Source organism: Nesoenas mayeri (genome assembly GCF_963082525.1).
Source record: "Nesoenas mayeri genome assembly, chromosome: 8".
In the NCBI taxonomy this organism is placed as follows: domain Eukaryota; kingdom Metazoa; phylum Chordata; class Aves; order Columbiformes; family Columbidae; genus Nesoenas; species Nesoenas mayeri.
The window spans coordinates 12,441,714-12,448,625 of record NC_137554.1 but is presented as its reverse complement, the minus strand read 5'-3'; positions in this window follow the sequence as shown (position 1 = coordinate 12,448,625).

Below are 6,912 nucleotides of genomic sequence, written 5' to 3'. Positions count from 1 at the left end.
AATGAAACCTGGTGCACACTCACATTATGTATGTCTAAATGCAGTTGAAATTAATTTAAAAAAAAACTTGAATAAGGCAAAAAATAATTGTTTTTCATGCAGTTCTCAATAGAATACTCAATAATGCTTGTAATAATCATATATTTTTCAGATACCATGATTTTTAAATTGATATCTCTTAAGTTAAAAAACATAGTACTTTTGGGATAGATATTAACATGGTGTAATACATCATTTCAAAAGGAAACAGACTTTATGTCCTAATTTTGTCAGTTTAGGAGCTCCAGAATGTACTATTCATTTTTATTTTATTGCTAACAATGTCTTCTAGCAAGGACCCTGCTTCTAGCAGTACTACTTGTTAATATTATAATTAATTGCAAATTTTGTATTGACACTATTCTAGCTTCTTACCTAGAGTGTAATTCTTAGTTTCCATTGATATCAGCAGGCCTAGCAATTTTCCCCCTTTCTGAAGCCTTGATCTGCATGTTATTTCATACAGGCAGATTTCTGTGCCTCTGTGCAATTCTAGTCATATGAAGGAGATGATGCTCTGTACTGTAGCTTCCAAACCTAAGATCTAAGACAGCAGTCCTGGTAAGAAAGATACAAAAAGAGAAGAAACGGTACATTTAAATACATCACTGCTAAACCACAGAATTAAAGTTTGCCTTTCAGCTCAATGAGGAGTTTTTTTAGGTTTCCTGTTCCAATGACACTACTCAACACCATATACATTTTGTGCTGATGAGCAACACTCAGTCTGACTGACGTACTGAAGTATCTACTAATACTAGGAAAAAAAATCTAAAACCCAAAGACCATTAAGAATAAAGAAAAATACAAAAATAATCCTAATTCTATATGTGATAGATATGAAAAAATGCTAAGGTGGAAGGGTTTCACCATAAAAATGTATCATGCAAACATTATAAACAGCTTTGAAAAGTCTCTTCATGAATTGCACTGAATATATTGTGTAACTGAATAAGTTGCAGGAAAACTGCATTGTAATATACACTAATTACCTCATCTTGGTTTGTTGGGATTTTGTTCCAGTGTTGCACATTTACTCTTCTTTTGTTGTACACGTACACAGTTCGCTGTAATAACTCATCTGGGACTGCTTAAAGAGCCAACATTTCAGCACCTGTTCATTTGATTTGCTGAATAATGAGTATTACACCCCCGGCGTTCCTCTGCGATGTCCTCTTTTTCTATGTGGAAATTATGTCCCAGGGGAAACAGGAATCTCCACACTGAAAGTGGGAACTTTCAGATCCCAGGTGTCTTGGGCAGCAGCACCTGCCCATACGCAGAGCAAGGCGTTCCAGTCCAGTGCCGTGCGTGTACTCTGGACACACCGTATGCCATGAGCATACACTGAGCGTTGGACTGGACATCTCTGACCCACCAGAGGTGCCAGACACACCGTGCAGCAAGCCCGTGATGTTCAGAATCCAGCAAATTTGATGCTCATGTATACAGGCCATCTGGGCACTGAACAAACTCTTATACATCAGGTTATCTTAAGGAGAAACCACATGAAGCCAGGTGCTGGAGCATGTCATGCTCTGTGCCCTGTCTAATTAATCTTGCTTAAAAACACCCACATATTTCATTAAATCTCCTTGAAACGGGGGTAGTCCTTTTCGCCTGACTTTTGCATAGTGCCTGTCTCAAGGAATTCCTGCATGTTGTAACAATAAAAAAAAAAATCTGGATGAGAACATGGTACTTCATCAGTGGCCCCATCACCACTGTGGAAGTTACAAGAATCAAGGTTTCTCATGATCTGATTCTTAACTACAAAAATACACAACAAAAGGTGAAGGTAACAAGTCCAAGGCAGTAACTCCTATTTCCCTTTGAACAGTCTTTTTTCCTTTGTGTGTATAAAGGTAGTTGCAGTTTACCTTACAAACAGTTTCTCAATTAGATTTTTTTAATAACATTGAGGCTTATGCAAGCTCTTGGCTTGACTATTATCTACTTATGAATTGCTTGTATTTACAGTTGTACTAGTCTTCAAACATAAATGTACATTTAAAAAGACAACATAGTTTGTTGTCAAAGTGTTCTAAAAAGAATATTAAATCCCTTGTAAGATTCCCTGTTCGGAAATTATTTCTATTATTTCTTTGTCTTTGGTCAGCATTAGTAAATCAGAAGCCACCATGGAAACTCACAAGTGTTTCCACATGCATAGCTTTTTTTTTTCCACTAATACATTAACTATCAGTCAGCTAAATAATTAATATCATAACTTAACTCTAAGCAATTGTCTTGTTATCAGTGTTTAATCCACAACAGGAACCAACCAACTCTTTTGACACTTTAACAATGCGTTAAATGCACAATTACTAACGCAAATGGCATATAATTTCCTAACATCCATTTAATCTGTAATATAGGCAAGGGCATTCTGTTCTTGTACTGTCAAGCATAGAAGAAACAGTGTTACACATTACCTGTTGATGATGAAATAGTTTTGTGTTATCACATATTTAAAAACTGTTGAAATGTAGTGCAGAAGGTGAGTTATATTTGCTATAGCTGGACTTCTGTGACAGCTTTTTGTTAACATAGTTTACTGTGCTTGACATCTTACATATTTTTAACTAAACAGAAGCAATAGAAGGAATTTCAGATTTCAAAATCTTAATATTTTGTCTTGCAAGAATTATACACAAATGTACAGAAATTAAAATGCTGAGATAACTTGGCCAGCCCTTGCAAACTCTACAAAGAATTCAATGTATCTCCATTAAGAGCTACTGGAGCCATTACATTCAATTGACTTTAATAGGATTTGGACAAATCCCCAAACCTACAGCCATACCTGGCAGCATCCCCAAAAAAATAGTCAATAAATGACATATTTTTAAATACAACTGCATAAAGACAGGAGGAAAAGGAAAGACCATGTAGAGCAAAACCAGAACACATCATCTTTTTAAATATGGCCAGTTCTTTCCAACTCCAGCAGTGTCATTAATTCAATGCTAGACCTTTAGAAACCCGAACAGCTCAAAAAACCGTCCTTTTGGCTCAGGAACCTGTCTGTACAGTGGAGGGTATCAGTTCTGATGCATTTTGTACGCTCATCAGGAGAGGACAGAGAGAGTGTGGGAGGCTGAGGGTCCTTCTAAGAATGCTGAGGGCTGGGGACTGAAATCAAGACGACTTGCAATGGCAGCAGCAACCCCCAGCTACCTGTTTTCAGCCCGGGAGAGGAAGAGGTCTGCTCTGACACAAGCTGACAGATGAGACCAGGCTCTCTCCCTGCATAACCAATGGCCAGTTTTCTGACAGCAGGAATCCAAGAAAGGCTAAACAAATGTACATTGCTCCTCATCATCCTTACAGACCCACAGAAAGCTCAGGAAAACCCCAGTCTAAAGCAGCAGTGAATATACAGAGCACCCCACGTCCTAACCGCCAAGCACCCTGCAAATTTCATTTTACATTATAAACAGATTTGGAGATATATTTCCAGGAAGGTAATACCAGACTTCAAATCTATTTTTAGAAGTGTTTTTAAAAAAGGCCTTATTTTTACAGGCTGTGGCCCAAGGCACCCAGTGACCTCAACGACTCAGTACTTTTCAGAGGTGAAAAAATAGTCTCTTTCTCCTGGCTTTTTTAATAGATAGAAGAACATTAGTTTACATTATGTTACAGCAACTGCTCCCTAAACAAGCTACCCAGTAATTAGAGCAAGGTGCAATATGTCATTTTGGTGCTGTCTACTACAAACATTCTTGCTTCATAAAGTCACACTCGTAATGTGCCCAGATGGCCGCCAGACCTTGTGTCACCAAAGCTACAGGCTCTGGCTCTCCAGCCACCGTCTCGTGCAGTGGGTCAGAGAAACAGCTCCTGGCAGCGTGGCTCATGCCTGCTGCACAAAAACATTCTCCCCACAAATTACTACTTTGATTCTAAGTTCCTACGTGGTATTTAGACCCAGACAAATTTCTAAAAACAACCTACTCCCTCGTCTCCCACTTCCAAAAACAACACACAGAGAACTCGCCACTGCCAGAAAGAGCAAAACCTTGAAGTAGTGGGAGGGAAGGATACCTTAGTTACTGAGTTGGTGTAAACTCACACCCGCTTTGCTCTGTCAGTGATGGCAGAGTGGGACACCACAGCACACTGCTGGAAACTCAAGTGTAACAAATGGAAAATGTGAATCGGAGAAATAATCCCATTTTGACAGATAATGAATCTCATTATTTAGGGATTTGGTTCCAGCTTTTTGGCTGTTTAGGACAAGCAGCGTTTAAGTGTTTGCAAATATTGTATCTTTGTATCTAAACAAACGAGCTAACTTAAATATATACGAGAAGCACCGCTATAGCAGGAAGCACAGCACTAACTGTAATGTTAACATAAATATTACAGATGTTATTGATTATAGATACAAATCAGGACTTCTAAGATTGCATTCCTATAATTGTAATGACTTGCAAGAAAGTTAAACTGCACTTAGCCCAAAGTAATTGAAAGTAACTGCTGCTAAAAGGGACAAATTTTGCCACAGACTGGCTCTGATAACATCCTAATTCTGCCATCAAGTGAGATCAGCCAGTAGCTTACACATTTATCAGCTGCCTGCTTCATCGTGTCCCCAATGGTCTAGTGCACTGATTTAATTAAAAAATCCCATTCTTTCCCAACAGCAGAACTTTTTACAACATTTATGATGATGTTACTGTTCTAGAGTCTTCCAGAGGCAGCTTGCATTTCTAACATTAAGGAAGAATCATTAGAAACCCAGTCAGAAGTCTTCAGGTTTTCTCTAATCAAATAACATAGTATCACTGCACTTAATGTTTCTAAGAACACTGGAAGCACATAAAAATAATTATTTGTTTTCTGCAGAAAACCAAGTTTAGTTATACAGCATGTCTTGTTTTTCAGATCATACCTCTTATGAAATTATCTTGCAGAAAATAAGAAGCGTACTTAGTTACATTCAATACATGACTGAGGTTTAACATGATAAATGGTTCCACATTATGACTTTTCCAGTAGCAAAGCCTGACTAAGAGGTTCCTGCCCTCTTCCTCACCCAGTGCCTCCTACTGTTTTGCTAGTTTACCCCAGCTGTGCTGATGCAACTGTTTGTGGAGCTGCACTCTACACCAAACCAAGGCAAAATGACCTCTTTTAAGAAAACAACAGTACAATCACTCTCATTCATCGGTCTACATTTAGAATCAACAATTAGAAGAAAAAAACAAATTTTAAAATGCCAGTTAAGAAGTCATGAATATAAGGTGTATGGCAGCTCCATGGAAAGACCCTCTAGCAGTTACAGTCAGGTCACTTCAAAGTGGAATGTCAGGAAGTGAATGATCATCTGATAGCCAAAGCTGCCTACATTTTACTTCAGGGAAAAAAAACCCAAAACTTTTGTTTATATTCCAATTGCAGCTTTTCCTATTGGAGTCAAAATAAACTGAAACTACAAAGACAGCAAGCTTTCCTCAATGCAATTTAGTCCTCACCAGTGTAACTTTCAAAGGAGACACGCACCAGATGTACTAGTAAACTTTCGCAGAGAATATTCATATACAGAAAGGATAGCAGCAGGCTTTTCATTGGAACATTGTCTCACAAGCAATAAATGGAAAAAGTACTATACCATCTTACAAGCCCTTATTTTTTCCTATTCATGAGTTTCAGAGTTTTCTTTTGGACAACAGTGGTTAACTATTTACAATGAGCATGGATTATTTTTCCTTCAGTACAGAAATTCAAAGGCAACTTTCTGCATCAGTAGCAGAGGTACCAGAGGCAGCCCTTGTAATTACAGCACCTGTATCACTTTCTGAAAAGTGACTTTTCAGGGTGAGTGCACTGCTTCTTCCTCAAACATGTTACACGTTTACTTGGCAGTATTATTAATTTTACAAACTGGAGAACAGCACTAGCCATTGCCTTCCCAGCAGAAGTCCTGTACTTCACCTGCTTTGTCCTATTTAGCTAACGTGACCGTGATGCGCTATACTTTGAGAGAGTTACTGATTTTTTCTTCTTAACTTTCACATGCATGTCTAGTGCTCAGAGTATTCTCAAGGCACTCGGCAGATGGGAATCGATCACCAAGCATGCAAGGCAGCTGAACGACAGCAACCTGCTTGTTCCATGACTCTTACAGTTCTTGAACTGAAGTCACCCTGGTCCAGAACAGGGAGTTACCTGATGAAAAACCACAAATACGCCCATGTCCTACTGAGAAAAGACATAATTAGCAGTGTTATACTGCAAATGGGATCTTCACGGGCTCTACTCAATTTTCACAAAGGGAAAAAAATCTGCAAAACTTTACAGCAACTAGGTTGCAGGCTGTTGTTTCAGCCTTTAAATAGTTATTTTAACAGTCTCACCAAACTCTGACTCTTCCCTCAAGCCTTGCAATCTGCTGTGGAAACTACTAGAAAGCTATATTCCTTATTCAAGCAGAATTCCCAATGAGTAAGAAAGCATTTGTTATAGGACTTTGAGGCAAACTCACTGTTTAGCTTTTTAGACTCCTTGAAAGTCAGACTCTTTGCTTTGCTTCCAAAGAACTGTCAGATCCTCAGTTTCCTAGTCCAAAGAATAGGTATTTCTCTGTATGCATCGCCCTTATTTTTTCATCTTGTTTTCAAACAACCTGCCTAGCAAAAAAAAAAAAATCCCCACCCTTCCAACTTTGCTGGTTTTAGGTCAGTTTCTCTCCCCACCCTTCCAACTTTGCTGGTTTTAGGTCAGTTTCTCATTAATTTCACCAAACAGCCTTACAGAAGAATTGGGTACAAGAAGGGGAAGTACGTACATACTGAAGAAATAACATGAAAAGCAGAAAATACATTGAAGTTTTTTACATCACTCTCAGCCAGCTACTGACTCCAG